This window comes from Grammomys surdaster, unplaced genomic scaffold (assembly GCF_004785775.1).
Source record: "Grammomys surdaster isolate TR1022 unplaced genomic scaffold, NIH_TR_1.0 220, whole genome shotgun sequence".
Taxonomy (NCBI): domain Eukaryota; kingdom Metazoa; phylum Chordata; class Mammalia; order Rodentia; family Muridae; genus Grammomys; species Grammomys surdaster.
Window position 1 is genome coordinate 6,475,564 of NW_021604665.1, and position 22,449 is coordinate 6,498,012.

At 42.7% G+C, this 22,449-nt stretch overlaps 1 protein-coding gene across 2 annotated transcripts in view; it reads left to right on the plus strand.

Moving 5' to 3' along the window:
- Mitf (melanocyte inducing transcription factor) overlaps window positions 1-22,449 on the plus strand; it is a 209,148-nt gene that overhangs the window by 29,051 nt on the left and 157,648 nt on the right. The gene's annotated exons all lie outside the window — the stretch shown is intronic.

A 22,449-nucleotide genomic window follows, 5' to 3' on the forward strand; every position in this document is an offset into this window, starting at 1 on the left:
TTCTCAGAAGTTGAAGAGAAGATGGTCTGGGTTACAGCAGAACCCTACTCATATCAGGAGAGAGGGAAGGAAGGCCTGGCTAGTTGCAGTCCTGTGAGATCCTTAGCCATAGTTGATGTACAGGTATATCTTACCCCTAGTAGTCATTAAGTTGTTTGCAGCATCCACTGAGCCCCAGTGGCACACAGGATAAGAGGAGCCAGGACCTGGCAGACTCTCTTCTGTAGCCCTGAGCAGTTTGGCTCCTCCCCAAATTGGCATCATGCTGTTTAGCACATCAAGGGCCTGTAATTAACCCTCTCTAGAAGGAGTGTAGGGGCCATCTTTTATTACTCTAGAATATTCTTGGAGAATCTAGGTTCTCTCCCTTCTCTCAGAACATTTTTCTGCTTTCTTTGCTGTTCTACTGTCCTTTCTAAGATGGTGCCCACTGGCATCGTGGCTGGCCAGTTCATTAGTGCCATATAGAGAAGCCCTTCCTTCTCCTTGCCATGTTTTCAGGCCTCAGTGTGAACTGGCAGGGGCCTGTGGAGTCCAGTCACGTCATCCAAGGTTAGACTCAACCCATTCCTCCTCTTCGGTGAATCGACATTTTTCTTGGAAAGCCTAGAGTTTCTAGGCCAAGGGTACTGGAACAGATTTCTACGAGGTAAGAGTCTGCTCTCCCAGACTGGCCTTTTGGCCGAGTCCTGGTTGATATGGAGGAGGAGGGAAGTGTGGATGAGAAGAGAGATCATGGCTACAGGACTACGACTCTCAAAATGATGAGACCAGTTCTCCTTGTGGGAGCTGACCCTGTGGTCATGCTCAGGAGTACTGTCACAAGTGGGTGGGAAGCTGAGGGCAGGACGTGAGGGGCCTTCTGATCTAGTAGGATCACATGCAGGAGTCCCTTCCTGCTCACACACGGCTTTGCTTATTTCTCCTTTAAACTTCAGACCTTGGCATTCCTCTTCCCGCCATCTCCAACACCTGTCCATCATTCTTCTGTATTAGCCTCAGTGTAAAATTTACTTCTTCACTTCCTTGATCCCTTGTCTGCCATGGGCTACCAGAATCCTCCTTGATGGATCCTGGAGGTTTTTTCTCTCTGTGTTCCTCTATATTCAAGGCCTGGTTTCTACCTCCATGAGGCCAGAACTCATAAGCTATTGTGCTCACCACTGTATTTCCAGAGGTTAGACCAGGTATGAGCTCAGATAGGCTTTGTAGAAATACTTGTGGATTAAATCAGTCATTCTAAAACCAGGAGATCAGGTAGTGGAAAGACAAACTTCATGTTTTCTCTTACTTATTTTCATTAAATGTATGTGTCTAGCTAGCTTACACTAACAACTGTTACCGGTTTGGGACATTATCCAAGGATATAGGAGATGTGATTTCTGTCCCTTGTATGATTCAGTCTGTGACTTTTAGGCATTTTTATTAAGATTGTCTTGGCATAAACCAGAAGTTAGTGAATCATACAAATCAGCATTCTTTATTGGTGTGGGCTTGACATGCAAGGCTGTGATTTATCAATCTATTTAACTATAGCTGTGTTTCTGCTCCTTACTTCTGTTTCCAAAAGTGAGTTTTAATGCTGTTTGGGTCGCCATTCTACTTCATTAAAAAGGAATAGAGAAAACACTGTCCTTAATGGGCTTTATAGAGGGCTTCTTTGGAATGGGAACATGGTTTGTTTTGACTTGTCGATTGAAACATTAAGAGGGAAGAGATAGAAAGAAAACTAAATGGGTATTTCTCCAGAATAGAAAAAAACCACCAGCCTGGGAGCACTTAGGGAGGGACCTATGGCTCCAGCTATATATGCAAGTGAGGATGGTCCTGTCAGGTATAGGTAGGAGAAGAGATCCTTGGTCCCATGAAGGCTGGAAGCTGTGTCAGGGGGAATTTGGGGGTGGGGAGGTAGGAGTGGGGGTGGTAGGTAGGGGAACATCCTCATAGAAGCAGGAGTACGGGGGATGGGATAGGGGGTTCCTGGGTGGGAGGAAGGGAAATGGGGTAAGGGGATAACATCTGAAGTGTAAATAAAATATCCAATTAAAAAAAAAAGAAAAAAAAAGAAGCAAAAATGGAACTTTTGACAGTATTAAAAAATAACAGCAGTGGAGTTCATGTCTGAAACTTAATGCCTTAAGTATTGATGGAAACAAGATGGGTTTCCCCTAGCTGAGTTGGTGTGACTGATGCATAGAGGAAGTTTACATTGTTATACAGTGCATTGAGGTATACTGGTTCCCAGAGTGTATAAACTGAACATGTTTAAAGAGCTGGAAAATCTGATGTATACTGTTTCCCAGCCATTTGTACTTTGGGAAAAAAATTGAGGGAGCGAGGGGTCAGAGTGAAACCCAGGTGTTGCTGTTTGATATTCCCTTGTGTGACATTTGTTAGCTGGGTGACCTTCGGTTACTCAGTTCACTTCTTTGAGGCCCAGAACTCTGATCCATAAAGTGGACTGGAGATAAAAAACGCCAGCTACCTTCAGAGTTATGATGAAGATTTCGAGCTAATGACTGTGTACAGCACATCCCCTCTCTATGCTATTATTTTGTGGGGGGATGGTACACTGGCTATGGTGGTGGGCAGTTGAGTAATGAAGTGTAGAGGGGCTTCTGTGGCTTACTGGCTTGGCCACCTTCTGTTAGTCACTGCCTGTACCATGTATGGTCTCCCTGTGTAGAGTATTAAGAACATAGTTACATATGCTTTTCCTGCAGATCAATTGAGTTAGAATTTGTCAAGTGCCCCCAGCAGTTCCTGGTCCATGTTAAATGCTCTGCAAACATTTTCATTATGACTGAGAGGCCTGAGCATGGGTCTATCACCACACTGCAGCCATGAAGAAGTGGCTTAGCATCCATGAGTTTCATTTTAGAATGCGGGATGATTGTGAAAAGCCGTGTGAGAAATTGGTGATATGAGGTATGTGCCAGCTGTTTAGCCAAGGGTTAGAGTATGGAATACTCTGTGTATTCATTCCTCTTTCCCTGTCATGGGAGAGCTGACAAAGGATATAAGAAAGGAGAAGGCTATTTGGGTTCGTGGTTTGTAGGGGTCCAGCTCATCATGGAGAGGAAGCTGTGGCAGCGGAGCCTGAGCATCTGTAGTGAGGAAGCAGAGAGAGATGGATGCTGGTGGTTTACTTTTCCTGCTTTTATTCATTCTGAGACCCCAGGGTATGGGATAGTACTGCCCACTTTCAGGTGGGTCGTCGCTCCTTGCTGCAACTGCCCTTGCAGACAAGTCAGAGGTGTATCTCTTAGATGACTCTGAATCCCATCAAGTTGACAATGAAGATTATCCCTCTCATTAAGTAAGTCATGAGTGTGACTAAGACTTTTCTTATAGTTCTACTATTGCTATTTTAGTTTCCATTGCTACCAACTCCATGTTATGTAAAGCATCATATTTCCAGACAGAGCCCCCAACACTATGTTAAAATGAATATGATAAAATGGACATTAAGATTGAGGCTTGCTTCTTTCTGTAACTAGTGGGATAGTCACCCAAACGAACCCCTTAGATACATTGAAAAGTATCTCATGAAAGACTTATAATCAAGTATGTATGACTTTAAAACTCCTAAAAGATCTAAGGATCAATGTTATGTATAGAGCTATGTGTTCATGGAAAATGATATAGGAAACAATGGGAAGTAAAATTTCCAAAAGGACCAATAAAAAGTGAACACATACTTCAAGTCAAGTCTGTATTTATTTCCTATGTTCACTGGGGCTGAACTCATAAGGACATGCCTTAAATTTACAATGTCAAATACCATCTGTAGCTGATAGCTGTGCTTCTTTGGAAGTGGATAACTAATGGTTCCAGTCTTGTCAGCATTTTCCATTCTAGTCATTAGGGTCAGTGTCACTACCACAGCTATATGGAGACCTTTATGTTGTTTTGCAATATGTCTTTAATTTCAGCTTCCTCTTTCATTTTAGGAGAGAGAGAAAGAGAGAGAGAGAGAGAGAGAGAGAGAGAGAGAGAGAGAGAGAGAGGGAGATGAATTGTGATTGAGAAATTTATTGAGAAATTTGACTGTTGCAGTGCTGTTCAACTCGTGGGTCACAACTCCTTTGGGGGTCCAATGACTATTTCATAGCAATCACCTAATATATATCTGCATGTAAGATATTTACATTACAATTTATAACAGTAATAAAATTATAAGGTAGTAATGGAAATAATTTTGTGGTTGGGGGTCACCACAACATGATGAGCTTACGGGGTCACAGCATTAGGAAGGTTGAGAACCACTGGACTAGCGTTTGACTGGGAGCTACCTCTGCTTTAGTGAAAGGTGGAAGCCTTGCATCCTGCCATTGAATGTGCAAAGTAATGCAAGAGTATGGAGCTCTGAGCACTAGATACCTAAGTTGCAATATAGGAGGGCCGGCCAAGTTCCTAAATGATGTGTCCTAGAGGGACAAGAGGGCTGCAGAGACAACTCAGTGGTTAAGAACACTGGCTGCTCTTCCAGAGGACCATGGTTCAATTCCCAGTACCACATGGTACAGCTAACAACTGTCTGTATAACTCTAGTTTCAGCCGATCCAATTCCGTCTTCTGGCTCTGTGGGTACCAGGCATTACATGTGCTATACAGATAAACATTTGATCAAAATAAAGACCTGTATACATGAAATAAAACAATTACACCCCCTCTTTATTTTAATGAGAGAAGTACCTTTAGGCATATGAAGATATCTTTAGAGTCTGACATTGTTTGAAGACTAGAACTTGGAGGAAAGATAAACACAGGTTGTTGAGACTAGAGTCCTAAATTGGAGTACCTTTTTGTGGTCAGAGTGCTGGGCTTTGTTCCAAGGCTAAGAGGGAGACACAGGAAAGCTTTAAGTAGGAAAAATGAGGTCCTTCATGTTTCTGAAAGATCATTGTGACAGTAACCATGAGACCAACTGCAGGTAGCAGTGCCAGAATCAATCAGGGGCAATGCAGGCAGGGGACTCCCAGTGGCCAGGGAGATGGAGAACAGTGGGTATAAGGGAGAGGTACCAGGCAGACAGGGTCATAGCTGGGATGATTGACAGCGCATGCAATGGTAAGACAGGGGGAAGAAAGGATGCAGTTAGGTTTCTCACCTGGGCAAGTGGGTAGAACAATGGAGCTGTTCATGGTGATGGGTGTTGGGAGAGGCAGGTTGAGGAGGGCGGAGATTCTTTGAACATGTAGGTGATGGAACAGTTGTTCCCGAGGCAGCTATAAGAGAAGACCTGCCTGGGGCAGATTTTGTACATTAATCTGGCTTTCATTTTTATTTGTGACATGAAATAACCAATTAACAGCTGCATTTGCAAAAAAGGAGCTTAGTTTTCTATGTACAAGAAGCCCAGGGGTCCATGATCACTGCAATTTGGTGCTCAATCATAGCAGAACATGCATTGATTTTTTTTCTTGGCTTTTAGCTAATGTTTGTCACCTGGTGATGGGAATGTGGCATCTCATCTGCTTTAAGAAAAGGACAGCAGTAGCCTGGAAAACCAACTTTTCTGAACCTCCTCTAGAAGACATCTCCTGTATCTGTCAGGGCTTATACCTCCATGATCATCTTGGTATCTTGAGTACACTATGGTCTTTAGTAGTGTAGAGCAAGAGAAATGTGGCTGGTTCATGCAGTGAGTTGTTTTTGCCTCAGCCAGGTTTTGGTCAAGGGATGGAGGGATGTGTAACTTTTGAGGATTTAGAAGAAGTTAATCATCTAAGTGAGCAGTTTCAGTGAACACATACATTTGTTTTTAACTCTGCAGTGAATCCTAAATTACAGTTTTTCTTAATATGTAAGTGAAGAAATTTGTATAAGATTTGACTGGGTTCTTCCTATAGCCCTTCAAACACATGCAACTCTGAATTGTCTTTATAAAGGTTAAATACAGCTTTTCTCATTCTGATAATAATCTTGACCTACAAAAGACAACCTCTTTCCTTAAATCTATTCTCAAATCTTTCTTATTCTTCAGTCTTCAGCAGACCTAAGTCCAGAGCAAACGTGGAAAATTCCACTGGGTGTTCACCAACCACTATGCAAGTCAAAGCAGGGGGTGCATGATGGGAAATGTCACACCCTTGACTTTTGTCCCCATGAAGAATACAATTATTCTGTGCTTAAAAGCAGAGAAGATGCATGTTTATTTGTTCTGGATGTAGTATAATTTAATATTATATCAGTATTATAAGATGCACATATTTGTTCCCTACTCCCCTTTAATTCAAGACAGTCTCATCAGCTAATAGACCCAGAATTCCAAAAGTGACTATTTTAGGTAACTGAGGTTCTGAAGAGAAATAATGTCCAGTTCCAGAAGAATAGCAGAAAGAGCAGACAGTTAGACAAGATCCTATACTGGGTGACCTTGGAGATGTTCTGCAATGTCTCAGAACAGTTTGCTGTCTTTCCTGAACCTTGGCTGAGACAGAGACGGCTGTACAGTAGGCACACCAACATCACATCTGTATCCAGTAGCACCTTGGAGACAGGATGTGTGGGACACACTCAGAGTGTACGTAAAGTGAGGAGTGGTTAATGTATGCTATGAGATATTGTCCGGGAGGGGATGGAAACTGCCTGCTGGCCGCTAGAGGGTAATTCCAGGGTAACTGGAGACACCCCCAGTGTGCAGGTGCACAATGTGTTCAGTGTGTAAAGGCTTCAAGGATTTGTTTTCAATAAAGGTTTAATTAGGAAAGGCTTGACAGGATGTCTATCTAAGTGAGTTGGGACCTTGTTCTCTCAATGGTGAGAACTGACGGCTTTAAGAAGGTTTATATAAATTTAATTTTGGATGAAAATGGAATTCATGAGTCTGAGACTGTAGACATTCAAGAATTCCATAGATACTTTGAGGAAACTAGATTTATATGCAGTTGCAAGAAATCCTGGAGCCAGATGTGGTAGCACATACCTTTAACACCAGCACTCAGAAAGCAGAGGCAGAGGCAGGCAAATTTCTGTGCATTCAAGGCCATACTGGTCTATATAGCACGTTCTAGGTTGGCAAGACCCATGTCCTAGTTAGGGTTACTATTGCTATGATAAAACTCCTTGACCAAAAGCAAGTTGAGGAGGAAAGGATTTATTTTGTTTACACTTTTGTACCATAGTCTGTTGGTTCTCAACCTTCTTAATGTTGTGACCCTTAAATACAGATTTGTGTTTGACCACACATCACCAGATCCACAACTATAAAATTATTTCATTGCTATGTCATAACTGTAATTTTGCTACTGTTATTGTAATATAAATATCTTATACGAAGGATATCTGATATGTGATCACTATGGGGGTCATGACCCACAGGTTGAGAACTACTATCATAGTCAAAAGGAAGTCAAGACAGGAATTCAAACAAGGCTGGAATCTGGAGGCAGGAGCTGATGCAAAGGCCATGGAGGGGTGCTGCTTACAGGTTTGCTCTCTGTAGCCTGCTCAGCGTGCTTTCTTATAGATTCAGGACCACTAGCCCAGGAATGGCGCCACCCACACTGGGCTGGGTTCTTTCCCATCAATCAGTAATTAAGAAAATAACCCACAGCAAGATCTTATGGAGACATTTTCTCAATTGAGACTCTATTTCTCAGATGACTCTAGCTTGTGTCAAGTTGACATAAAAACAAGCCAGCACACCCTGTCTCAAAAATAAAAATGTTGGGACACCCACATGCCCTCCCATGGCAACATTGAGTGTATCACAACCTGGAAACAAGCTGATGACTGTTGAGGGAAGTCTGTGCTTTGTCAGTGTCTGTGCTGATGGCTGTTCTGGAAGCTATGCCTGGGATGGAACGGACGCCATAGGATAACATGGAGGTGGGAGATATCCTTCTGAGGATGCTGCAGTCATTCAAGATGGGCTGAGACGTTGGTGATAGCAGTATCTGTGGGAGTACATGCTGAGAGCAGCTGGTTGCCTGTCTCATTGAAGGTTCTCTAAGTTCATGTGGAAATTATCACAGTTTATGTATTCTAGGGCTGTGTGCATCAACACCCTAGACAGTGGTTGGCAGACCCCAGATATGTAGGTTACTATAGCACAGAACGTTGGAGGCGTGGCAGAGAATGGCAGCCCCTGCCATGTTCAGGGCATAACATGAGTAGCTGCTCACGAAGGCCCAGGCCTGGAAGGTTATCAGTCAGCTGTAATAATCTCCAGAAGTGTTTATGGACCTGATTTTTAAAAAGAGCACACGAGCCATTCTTAATTACTTCTTTGAGGCCTAGCCCGTAGCATCGCCAGCTCTTAATGTTTTAACGTGTGAGTTAATCAGTAGATGCCAGGGCCAAATTACATTCACACCCACACACTTGACCCTCATTCTAGAAAAATGGTGACTGACTTTTATTGAGTGCTTATTATGTTAGGCACCTGGTGTGCATTATCTAGTTTTATCTCCACAACAACTCCATTAGCGACTGTTATTCTTCCACAAAACAAATGAGAGCACCGAGGTTAAGAGGGACTGTGTACTCAGTGACAAACTATGACTCGAACCCAGGACTTCCTGATTTCTAAGTCTGAGTATGCACCATTAATTTTTAGGGTATGTTGGCATATCAGAGTATTCACTGTGCAAAGTTTATTTTCTTGTATGCCAGCCATTCCTTGTTTCTATATCATTCCTCTACTAAGTACTCTCAGCCTGCTTTTACTTCTCAGTTACCTTTGACCCTTTGCTAAGTAACCATGGATCCTTTCAGGTAGACATTGGCTTTCCTTTATTGCTACCTGCCTGAGTAAATGTGGGGATATTTAGTCAGAAATTAGTTAAAATGAAAATGGTAAGTCTCCTTAGGGAGACTCCATTCCAGGTGGATTTTGCAGATTCTTAAGAGAACATGGACATTAAGTCATTGCCTCGATGCAGAACCAAACATCACTTGTCTAATACATGCCTTGGAGGAGAGGGAAGAGACTGTTAGTACTTCTTTTCTGAGTAACAGTGAGAATATTCTTGACCCATCGGAGTGAAGTCCACTTAAATTCATGAGTGTCTTCCCAGGTGCAAGTAGAATCCTGGCTTGGGAGCAGAGACCCAGCTTCTCTCATGCATCATAGGGAAGTTCAGATACAGAAGAAAGCTGGGGTGCTTTTTGGCTTTCTTACAGATCCTTCTGCATTTCTCACAGTGTGAAAGAAACAGTTTGCTGATAGCCTCGTTATGATTGGCTGGCAGATTTTGTTGGGAGAGTAGAGAGGAAAGTAAGGTCCTTCAGTTGCTTATTCAAAGATCAACACACACACACACACACACACACACACATACTATATAATGTATGTGTGTATATATAATGTGCATATACATGCATGTATATATAGCAACATGTCTGTCTGTATGTGTATATGTATTATATATACATGTATATATACCAGTGTTCATGTGGACCTGTATCACTGTTCTTTGTTAAATATGAAGTCTGTTTTTTTTTTGTTTTCAGTACCACAAAGAATGGCTGAGGTTCCATCTCCTCTACTTGCCTAAGGAATATGAGATGCTTTGTTTTTATTTATTATTTATATAGTTAGTTTTTTGAGACGGGGGTCTTTTGTAGCTCAGGGCAACCCCAACCTTTCCTGGTAGCTGAGGAAGGCCTTGAACTGCTGATCCTCTTGCCTTCAATTCTCAAAATGCTGAGATTACACATCTGTGCCATCATGCCTGGTAGGACTACAGGATGCTTTATTACACTCACTTACAAAGTTCAGTTTTAAATTATCCATGGAATTCATTTTGTAGATCTAAATGCAGTGTTATCCGAAGTGTAGTTTGAGGGCCAACTATGTCAAAACAGCCTGTGGTGCGCAGAGACTATTCTGAATTCCTGAGTCGACACTCTAGCTCTCCTGGCCTGAAGTCTGCAGGATGCTGCCATCTCTCCAGTTTTTCTGTGACTCTTCTCCAGAGTTGGAGAGAGTAGTTTGATTTACCAGAGTGAGGATACAGATGGACTTTACGTTTGTCCATTTTTTTTTCTTTTCTCCCTCCTAATTTCACTCTGCTGTCTTCTTTCCTTTTCTCTTCCTTCACACCCATCAGAGGAAATGATGGCAAGGGTTTATCTAGAGGCTTCTGTTTGTTAGAGTTGATGAAAGGCTTTTGTTAATTTACTAGAATCACATTTCAATTCCGTCCTTTCCTTTGTGGTCTGTACAAAAGGAGCCATTGGACAGAAGCTGTCTCCCCCACTGCTCTTCTCTTCCCTCTCTCTATTTGTACCGGCTCTTCTTCTTCTCAGATCTGTGGGAAGGAACAACGTGCTGTTTGTCTTTCACGATGAACCCTGCATTTCTTGGCTTGTGGGTATTGTCTCCAAGGCCTGACAGCTTGCTAGTCCTCTTTGCTGTCAGTCAGAGAATTCACTGCAAACATTTCTCTGTCTACAGAGGGAGCTTTCAGTCAGAGGCATCAGAGCTCTTTACGAAGTGTTTTGATTCTTTAGTGCCCCAGAGTCACAAAGTGAGATTCCTCGGGGGTTCTGTAAGTGCAAGGTTCTGAGCTGAAAGTGTCCTGGTGAAGAAGTCCAGCGTGAATGCAAGCATGCTGGAGATAGCCCCTGATTCAGGGAACTGCACTAGAAGCTGATCCTCGTTTCTATGCATGGGACTCACTGATTGGGTCTGAGTTCTAGGTGATTTGAGGCTCTAAAGGCACGTGGATCCAGACCACACTATGGAGTGTCTTTGTTTTGGGGAAGCCTGCTGTCTGTTTGGGCTTGGCTTGAAGGTTTCTTTACCAGCACAGAGCATGTGTCTTCCTTCTTGTCTTGCCTCTTCTGGGAATGTTTCATGTTGGCTGAGAACCTTTGTCTGTGGAGCTGTTAGTAGAGTATATTTCAGGTTGTTTAGCAGTGAAGGCCCGGAACATTCCTCAGGAGGGTTGAGCAGGGCAGGCTGAGTGGAGCTGTGAGTCACAGCGTGCTGGGGCAGTTGTGTTCCTGGAATAATAACAGTGACAGCGACAGTGGCAGCAGCCACAGAAGCCCTTATTGTCAGCAGCCAGCATTTATGGAAGCTTCCAGTGTGCCAGGCCCTGTGCTAAATGCCTTCCCCACATTATCTTATTTAAATCGGAACAGTGCCTTAGACCTCGAGCATCTTTTATGTCAGCCTTGTAGATAACAATCTCAAAGTCATGTGACTACTAGGAAGAAGGACTGGGGCATAAACCCTGATCTCTAGGATGTTAGAATTTCTGCATTTAGCAATAGTATCACATTCTGTTTACCAAAGAGGGTGTGGTGGGGATAGGCCAGTGAGATGGCTCAGTAGGATAGATATGCCTGCCACTGAGCCTAGCAGTCTGAGTTCAATTCCCAAAGACCCACATAGTGGATGTAGAGAACTTATTCCTACAACCTGTCTTCAACCCCCACACACATATGTGGCATGTATGCATGCATGTATTTATACCCTCCTATAAATGTAATAAATGTTATGTTAGAAAAGGAGATACTTTCTGTTATTAACTTTTTCCTTTTTTCTTAAATTACATCACAAACAGTTTCCACTTTGTAATTTAAGCTCTAGTAACAGGAAAAAAATTTTTCCCCTTAATTTTTATGAGTTAAGGACTGTAAGTGATAGGAAAAATACATTATGGGAAGCCCAGGCTTGGGAACTAGACTAAACCTTTAGCTTGATACCATGTCGATCATGAGACAAATGTCAAAACAGAGACCATCTTTGCTAATCAAGGAACTGAAGAGATGGCTAGTCAGTAAAGTGCTTTCTGACCAAGCATAGAGACCCAAGTTTAACCCACAGAACCTGTGTGAAAATGGCAGGCATCGTGATGTGCATACACAATACCAACTTGGGGGAGGCAGAGACAGACAGATGTGATCCTCGCAGGTCCTGGTGAGCTTCAAGATCCCAGTGAGAGACCAGTTTCAATAAAGCAAGTAGACAATCCCTGGAACACAACACTCAAGGTTGACTGCTAGCCTCCTCATGCTTGAGGAACCTGACATTTCACACCAGACAATGAATACTGGTTGGGCAAAGGGGGGAAGAAAAGAGACAGGCCCACAAGTCCAGAGACATTTCTACTTTCATACATGAGATAGAGTATCAGAATATGGGTTAGCGTTCCACTGCATTGTGATTAGTGCCGTGGATGTTTGATGAGAACTGAAGTGCTCTAATCATGTAAGTGTGGGAAGCTGAGACCAAGTGTATAAACACCATCGCACCCAGCCCTGTCTGAATGTCTCTTGTATCTACTTGAAGTGTATGTATTTACTAACTGGATGAAGTCAGTGTTGTCTTCATTCCCAAGGCTGCATACTACTGTGGGTGAGCTGGAATGCTAACTAAGGCTGGGATGTTTTGGTTTGTTTCTATTTTTCAAGATAAGGTTTTTGTGTAGCCATTGGCTGTCCTGGAACTCACTCTGTAGACCAGGCTGGCCTGTAACTCAGATATTTGCCTGCCTCTGAATACTGAGTGCTGGGATTTAAGGCATGCACTACCAATGGCTAGCCATAGCCAGACTATTAACCAAGGCTGGGATGTTAACCAAGGCTGGGATGCTAACCGCAGTTAACCATGGCATTGGTAGTCTAGTGTGTGGATTCCTTAGCAAACACACACATATATGTTATATACATACATACCAGGCCCATGAAAGCCCTTAACTTGTGTTGATGGCTTCTCATCCGGTCTTCCATACACTTATAATGTAAAGTTCTGAAATGTCAGTAACTAACAAATTTGGGCATCTTTATGTCTCCAACTTGTTTGAGAATAGACTCTTAGTTTTGAGAAAGGGTAAAGAGACTTGATGGAGGAAATCAACCAGTGCACTCTGGGAAATGTGAATAAAAAGGGTTATCTTATTCTGATGTTACTCCTTACCAGACATAGGTTTAGAAAATGAGTCATTTTCTAAGAAGAATGGAATAAGGAATCCCTAAGAATTCAGCTTTGTCAGCATTTTCCCATTGTCTGCTGATCTTGGCCATTGGCATGGCTTTACCTTGCTGTCTCTTGATGCACGTGTACCTGTTTCTAATGCTTTATGGGCTGTTGACACAAAGGAACATAAAGCTCTTTGGGCTCCTTATAAGAAATAAGTTTCTAAAGTCTAAGGTCTGTATTATGTCTCATCAAGTGCCCTCCCATAAGTGATTATGTATCCAAGTAGGACAGATGTAGTTTTAGCTCACTCAGGGAAGGGGGAGAAATGCATTTAGGCCATGGTTATTGCTCCCAGGAGCGAAATCTTGAATTTTTCCTAAGAGATGTTTCTACCACCACAAACTCACTTTGAATGATATTGTTTTTCAAATGTATGATCTTATCCCTTTGAAGTTCAAAATTTTGGAGCCAACTCAAAGTACCCCATCCAGAGAAATATGTGTTATTTACAAGTTTTGTTTTAGAGTTAGAGCTTTGTCAGTTCAAAAGCAATCCTGTTGTAAGGGATAAAGCCAGCCTGAAACAGCAGAGCAGGTGTGCTAGCTCATGTCTGTGCTCAGTCCATCCGGTCCTGAGGACCGATTTTCCATCCATGCTTTGCTATTGACTATGCTTCTTGTCAAGATGTCTACTAAACACTTCTAGGACTGTTTACTTCTTCAGAGGGTTATAGGAGAGGGAGGGAGAGGGAGAACATAGAGAGAGGGAATGTGATAGAGGGTGTGATAGAGGGAGGCACACACATACAGAGAGAGAGAGAGAGAGAGAGAGAGAGAGACAGACAGACAGACAGACAGACAGACAGACAGAGACAGAGAGAGAATACCAAACTGTTCTTAGCAGTCAGATATGAGTTTCGTTCACAGTTGCCAGCTGCTTTCTCTGGTGAAATAAGAGACTTGTGCCTTGGAGTACAGATTGGGCAGATCCTCTGGTGAAGTAAGCTTCACCTAAAGAGCAGGATGTTAGAAGAAAACAGGGTGTTTGCAAGATCAGCAGACATGGGTACAGTTCTCCACAGCTGAGATCAGGGAACAGGTGACCTGGTAGGTTTCCCTCATGGTGGTGGTTATTTATGAAGTTTGCCCTTTGTTGAGCAAAAAGCCAGATCAAGATTTGAAGGCTGACAGGTCTGACTGGCCGCAACAGTCCGTTCTCTTCATGCTAGCTTCTTATAGTCTCTGCGGTTTGATCTTTAAACTTATCCAGTACTACACTGGGGGTGCATCTGACCAGCAGCTCTCCCCTCCATGTGCTTTCTGTGCTGGTGCACACAAGCCTTTCACGGAGGCAGTGTAAATTACCCAGAGTAGCCTCCTTTTGTCTTTCTGAGCTCAGGAATGCTCCTGGTATCTGGCATTGGGCTTCTGGACATTACATTTTATTCTTTAAAAATTGCACTACTGATAAAGTTGAAGTCATGACTCCTGAAAGGCACCAGAAATGGGATGGTGGTTCAAGTTGCCAGCTGCTGACTGTGCTCTAGCAAGTGCTGTGCTCAGTGCTCTAGGTAAGTGCTGTACTTAGTGCTCTGGGCAAGCACTGTGCTTCGTCCATAAGGAGTGGCACTGTGGTGTCACTCACAGACACACATTACATCTGCCCTTTGAAGGCTAGGAGGGTGGGGACTGCAATTGTGTCCACTTTGAAAATGAGAAAGCTAATGTTAAGCAAGGTGTATAAGGCTATGTGCACAATTACTGGCAGAGCCTAAGCTTAAACCCAGCTTTCAATATTTAAAAAAAACCCTTGTTTACATGTTGATGATGATGATATGTTTATGTGTATGATGTGGAGGGGTGCACATATGTCCCACCAAAAGTATGAAAGTCGGAGGACAACTCGGGGGAGCTGGTTCTCTTCTTCCACCCACATGGGGTTCAATGGACCAAACTCAAGCCTTCAAGCTTGTGGCAAGCTCTTTCATGCACTGAGCCCTGAACCCCACTTTGTTTGACTCTAGCATCTGTGCCCTTAACCTCAGCTCCCTCGCCTTGCAAAGCTGTGATGCTCTCAGTGTCTTCATCCAATGCTGAGTCGGGAAGAACTCTGGGCTCCGCTGCTGAACTCCGATGCTCCTGACTCTGCATTCTAGTCCTGTGGATGATGCAAAGAGGACAGTTACCAGCTTGGACCTGGAAAAACCTGACTCTGAGATAGCGTAGCCTGAAACTGTATTTTATACAAGACACAGAACACATTTGAGAAATGAAGCACAAATTTAGAAGGCACACACACACACCCATACACATTATAAACCTCAATTAATCAAAGCTGTGTGGAGCTGATGTAAAGATATAGGCAGACCAAAGAATCTGAAGAGATAGACCGGGAGTCAAGTGCTCCTTCACATCGGTATCCAGAACACTCAATAAAGAGAGGACCTCTCATTTAGTGAGCAGAGATGGCGAAATGTGTACCCATGTACAAAAGATTAAATCTAGATCCTTACCTTACATCATACACAAAAGTTATAAGTCCCTGAATGACAAGAAATGAAGAAAAAAATTAAGGAGAACCCTAAATGATGTTGGGGTTGCCAATGATTTCTTGGAAAATGTATTCATAAAGGACACAGTTCACTTTAAGAGCAAAAGGACCAAAGAAGTAAAATGACAGAAAATCTGTACAAATCTGGATGAAGAGCTAAGATCAAGACTCTACAAAGAGCCATACAGGCTGGGAAGACAGCTCACTAGAGAGCGTTTGCTGGGTAAGCATGGTGGCCATCTGCTATAGCAGGACCTGAGGAGCAGACACAGAGTCTTAGCATCAAGCTGGCTGCTGAGACAAGCAAAAGTAGTGACCTCTAGGCTCTAGTGAGAGACCCTGCCTCAATATAAGATGAAAAGCAATTGAGGAAGACTCCAACATCAACCTTTGGGATACACACACACACACACACACATGTATATATATATATATGTGTGTGTGTGTGTGTATATATATATATCCATAAATGTATATTAACATGCATTTACACATGTAAGAAAAAAGAAAAGCCCACATACAACTTGACAATAATACAAGGAAACAAAATAATACTACAAAAATTAGACAAAAGGCTAGATCATTGAGACATGCTCTAGAAGCAGCCACAGGCCAGTGAAGCAATTGAATACCATTAGTCTTTAGAGAAAAGCAAGTCAAAGCCATGGTGATATGCCACCTTGTGTCTATCAGGATAATTACCATGTCTGCAGAAAGGAGAAGACATTGGTGGGGCTTCGGAGAAGTTGGGACCCTGGGCACTAACTAATGAATCATTCGATGGAGCAACTGCCATAGAAAACAGTATCAAGATTCTTCAAAGACTAAAAATAGAGCGGCCCCATGATCCAGCAACTTCAATTCTGGGCACAACTCCAAGCAAATTGAAGCTGGCAAGTCAGAGAGACTTAACACCCATTTTCTTGATCATAATAGCCAGCAGACAGAAGCAACCAACAGATGAGGAAACTATGTTATATGCACTGTGGGGTATTAGTCAGTCTTTAAAAAGATTGAAAATCCTGATATGTACTCTAGCATAGATGAATCTTGGGGCTATTAGGTTGATGAAATGAGCTGATCATGAAAGACAGACACTATATGATTCCATGTATTGTTCTTCTGTCTACTAAAGTTGATGATGAGTGGATGTCATTTAATTTTGCAAGATGAAAAGGTTCTAAATCCACTATTGTATTGTGGATCTATTTAACACTGGTGAGCTGTAGTCTTAAAATGGCCAAGAGTGGGATGGGGGAAGATGGCTCGGTGGTTAAAAGTGCTTGCTTTGGAAGCATGAGGATCTGAGTTTCACATCACCCACATAAAAAAGTCCAACATGGCTATGTGTGCTTGTGACCTCAGCACTGTGTGAGATAGAGGTAGGAGTATCAGCCAGCTCTCTGGACTTGCTCTAGGTTTAGTGAGCAGCTTGTCTCAGAGAGTAATGCGGAGGATTAGAGCAGGATATCTTATTTACTTTGACCTTTGTGCACTCATGAGGTTATGCACCTGTGTATACATTTGTATATATACTGTATACATAACACACACACACACACACACAAACACACATACACACACATACAGCAAAACAAAGCAAAACGTGGCTAAGATAGTAAAATTTCCTGTTACCTGCTTTCTTTAAAATCTCTATCTTAGATAATTTTTCTCTTTCAATTTTTCTCTTTGTTTCCTGGTACTAACTCAAGTGCCTTATTTGGAAATTGGGATATCTTTGGAGTTGTATACCCTGAACTCACATGCTGAACATGGTTCACAGACACACATGTTCACATGCACCTTCAGTCTGCTACTGACATGTAGTTTAAAAAGGTGGGTAAGCAACTCAGAGCACAGGTCTCCCTGGCTAGCTTATTGTCCTGGAACCCTTCCTCATGTGCTAGTCTCAGTAAGTTTTAAAATTAATTTGTATATTACTGTACTTCCATCATATTACTTGAATGCCACCCTCCCCCTTCTCCATCCCCCCCCATCATTCTCCTTGCTTCCACCCAAATAATACTCCTCCATCTGCTTTTTGTGTCATACGCTTATGACACATATATGTTTGAGGAAGCAGCTGGCATTGTATCTTTCATCCCTTCATTCTTGCTTTTTAGTTTCTTCTTGGCCTCGGTATTTGTGTGTTTGAAATATCAAGCTCTTTCATTCCTAGTGTCCTCCATCTGTGTCCACCCCACCCCACCCCGTGGGTCCTCTGTCCGCAAGCTCTGCACTTCCCACTTTCTAGAGTCATCTTTTACAGCCTTTTGGTGTTCTGTCTGTCTTAGGTCTGACTATGTTGTGACCACAGGTCTCTATAGGAACACAGCCCGACACTCCCTGTTCCCTTTGCTGTCTGGCAGGCAACAGATTCTGTCCTGTGAGTCAGACTCTAAATGTAGATGCTTTAACTTTCAGATGTGAATGGTTTTGGTGGGTCTCAAACCAACAGCAGAGAAGGGGAAAGGCTGTGACTGGCACCTGCTCTTGCAGTCCCAGGAGAGAACTGCGAAATCTGGCTTCCACAACACTCATTCAGCTCTGGTGTAAAAGAAGGTTCCAGGGTCTCTGAAGGGGTCCCCAAGCTATTCATCTCCTCACAGGGTTGTGGGTGGAGTTCTTTGAGATTATAATTCAGGAAAGATAAATATATCTTCCTAGTCTCTTTTTACTGGCACTGGATTAATAGTATGCTAATATATCATTTTTTGTAAGCAAGAAAAACACTCATGGTTTGTCTGTCTCTCATGTGTAAACCATCTAAACATAATTCCATATAGTAAAGGACCCAGGGACCCAAGGGTGACCTCTTCAGGGAAAGCTGAGAATGGTTATGGAGCAAACTATAAAGGTCTTGACTAGGGTATGGGGAGAGGGTTTAGGGCACCAGTTCTCAACCTGTGTGGTGTGACTTCTTTCACAGGGGTCCAGTATCAGAAATTTACATTGTGATTTATAACAGTAGCAAAATTACAGTTATGAAGTAGCACCAAAATAATTTTGCGGTTGGTTGGGGGGGGGGCTTACCACAACATGAGAAATTGTATTAAAGGGTCGGGTATTTGAAGACTTGGTCCCCAGTTGGTGGCACTGTTGGGGGACGTATGCTACTTGGGAGTGGCCATGGGAGCAGAAAGCCTCGACCTTCTCCCAGCTCATTCTCTCTGCTTTGTGCTTGTGGTTTGAGATGTGAGTACTCTGAATCCTGCTCCATCCTCCACGCTTGCCTGATGCCTCTACCCCATCATTACGGACTCTAGCCCTCTAGAACCATAATCCCAAATAAAGTCTTCATTCCAAAAGTTGTCTTTGTCATGGTGTTTTATCAGAGCAACAGTAAAGTAACTAACACAGTGAGTAAGAACACTTGCTTTGCTAGCCTGAGAACCTGAGTTAAAATCCCATGTACCAACTTAAATCCCTGACACATTAGTATAACCCGGTGCTCTGGGAGTAGAGATATGAGGATCAGTATGGCTTTCTGGCTGACAGTCTAGTTTCATGTTCAAAGAGAGATCCTTTCTCAAAGGAATAAGACAGGCCATGATAGAACAGAACACCTGACATCCTCCTTTGGCTTCCACATGTATGGGTATATAAGCATGTGCACTTGCACACACATGCTAAGAAACACACACACATACCACACAGAGAGAGGGAGGGAAGGAGAGGGGGAGAGAGAGGGAGGGAGAAAGGGAGGGAGAGGGAGAGGGAGAGGGAGAGGGAGAGTGTCTTAGCTGTTTGAAAGTTCAAACTGACCCAAGTTTCAGATCTTTAATCTTGTAAACCTTATTACTCTGTTATCCTAGGGTAGGCTTCCTGTATCCAGAGTATGTAGGAAACATAGCAACTGTGTATTAATCACAGCTACACTCACCACACTGTTCAAGTGTGTATGTAACTGTGTGTGCATTATTAGAGATGCCTGTGTGTTGCATGCTGAGTCTCCTTTACTTGTGCTTTAGGACCTGGAAGCATGGCCCAATGCTCTGAGTAACAGTCAGCAGACCTGGAGGAGGCCTTCGTTTCTTGGGATCAGGGAACAGAGAGAATGTTCTAGAAATAAGCTTTGGCTAAGGAGGATCTTGTGTGCTGAGAGCTGATCTTCAAGGGGAGACAGATCTGTGCTGCCCAGAGTAGACTTTGAGTTCAGAGCAGACAGTGTCTCTGTGTTAGTGCAGCTGTCCTCAATTCCACCAATCTCCAGGGCAGAGAGCTGTCAAATGAGTAGTGAAGAAAATGAAAGGCAGCAAGGCCAAAGCAGACCTACCCAAACATGCTGTTCTGTTGCGGAGCCTGACCACGAGCCACTGGCCAGATGTTTGGAGTGCTGTTTCTGGTTTTATATCCCTGCTTCTCTGCACTAACTTGACCAACAGCAGCACTGGCTGGTGAAAACAGGAACAACAGAATGCTTTCCTGTACACTCTCTTGTGCTGCCTTCTCCTCTTCCTGTGACCTCTCTCCCTTTCCTAAGCCCAATTTATTTTCTAGGGACCTTTATAAGTATATTATCTTCCTTCTTTCTCTTCTCAGATCCTGTTCTTTTAGAGAAAGAAGCATTGACAGTTTGCTTTGTACTAACAGTTCCTCCTCATGTGAGCACCATGGCCCTAGAGAAACTCATCCGTCTCCACTTTTAGGGGAGTGTGCTCAGGCCATACACAGTGATACTCTTTATTTTGGAGCAGTCTCACTGCAGACTTGCCAGCTCTCTGGCTCTTACAGATTTTTCAGTCTTTCTTCCATGATGTTCCCTCATTAAACACGAATATAATACAAAGTGGTCAGCCATGAAGTGATAAGCAACACCAAATGGATTCAGTAGATTGTAGTTATATCTATGTTTATACCTGTGTGTGTGTGTATATATATATATATATATATATACTATATATAATATACATATATTATATATAGTATATGTATTAATAATAATTCATGAAGCATGCACAGAGATTCTCAGGGCAGCAAGGTAACCAGTGCCCAATGCAGTGAATAAAGAGATTAATGTGTGTGTGTGTAAAACAAGTAAAGCCATCAATTTGAGAGGGATTGAGGGGGACATGGGAGGGGTTGGAGGGAGGGGAAAAGGGAGAACATGATGTAGTTATATTTTAATTAAAATTTTTTGAAAAAATCACCATTTTTACTGACTGTAGAATGTGTCACAGTGTGATTTGAGTACAGTTTATTCATGTAAGTTGCCATTGATAGACTCAGATGGTTCCATTTTTCCAGCTGCTGAAATAAATAGCACTGCGTATTTTGACTCCATTTAAAAGAGTACTAAAGGATTTTCTATGTGGATTTTGTTTTTGTTCTAGTTTTGTTCCCCTCCCTGTGCTCACTCAGGTCTGTAGCATTTCTAAGTTGCTAATGGACTTTCTGGAATCCTTGCACTTGGCCTATCTGGGCTATCGTGTGCCATTTCTTGGCCTCAAAACTTTCATCCTTTGCCTTAGGTACTTATTTATTGATGGTGGCTATCCTGTGTCTTAGAGAGCACCACAAAACATCCCTATCTAGTGTGTATGTAAACCATACCAAATTAGGGTGGTCCAGACTATCTCTTTAGATATGCCAACATATTCTTCAGGGTTGGGAGTGACCTGGTTGAGAAGTAACATCATCTGGTGTGATGTGTATCAAGTGTGCTTTATAAGAAAACCCAATGCACAGCAGAAGTTACTTTCTTATATATCCATCTATACATGTTACGTGAGCCTCGTATCACACAGCACAGCCATATGGTCCACAAGGACACCTTGTTCAGTAATGGGCCACTTACATGACAGTGACTCTGTAAAATTGTATCACGTGATAACAGTGGAGCCATCTTAATCCCAGTGCGTGTAGCAACCGTATTCCTAGCACAGTATTTCTTGCAATGTATTTCTCAGAACAGTTTCCCATCATTAAAAAAAGACATGGCTGTACTGGAAATAAGTATCAATATTGTATTCAGAATAATGATCTTCAGTTAGCGCCTCTGTACACTTGACACTGAAAATATTCTTTTTTAATAAAGCTCTCCGTGTCATTATCAGGAACTTTTGAGTGTTTTCTGGTTTTAGTTGAGGCAACACCTATTCAGTTAGCCACAGAAATAGCACAGGAATTTCATCATTTTATCCACAATGCTTGTATTCAAATGGGGATTTAGGCCATTGACATTGTCCTACCCAGGGTATTGTTGACACAATGGTGGCATGTAGGATGCAGTGACATCAGACAGCCATTACCTCTGCTCCCTCCTCTAGTTACTTCACTTCAGTCTCCACAGCTTTTGGCCTCCACTGAAGTGTCCCCACCTGAGAGGACCCCAGGGGGTATCTGTCCCATCCATATGTTCTTGTTCCTGTGAGAAGATGCAGTGTAGCATCCTTTATGTTTTTTCATTTTTTACAAGTGTCTATTTAGGTGATTTGTTTAATTAAAAGAGGGTGTGTGTTATTATATCTAACAAATCTGGCATCAGGCCTATAATTAAAACTGTGACCTCTTATTAAGGCTTTGTTTGTTTTTACAGTAGGCTAGGTAGCCAGGTGACTTACTGACTTACTGCCTTGGCCAGATAGCCTACTATAAAGAGTACCTGATGCTCTGTGACTGGTCTGCTTGGCTTTGCAGTGAGTGAAGATGGGTGAGAGCCACCTGTCACGTCTTCAGCTAGTGTTATAATTTTGCTATAGTTTCAGTTGTCAGGATAACAGACAAGCAAGAAGATGTGTCCACATATGACGAAATAGCAAAGTCACAGCCCTGTCAACAGCAACAAGGCTTCCATCACCGTAGGTGACTCCTTTGTGCTCCTCTCTGTCAGGAAGAAACTGCAGGCTGTCCTCTGTCACTGGGATGTGTTTATACCCTGGTTTGAACTCCATAACATTTGTTCTTCGCTCAATGACTTCCTTGATGTAGCAAAGTCTCTGAGATTTGTTTATGCTGCAGAATATATCAGTAGAGTCATATTCCCTCCCTCCCTCCCTCCCTCCCTCCCTCCCTCC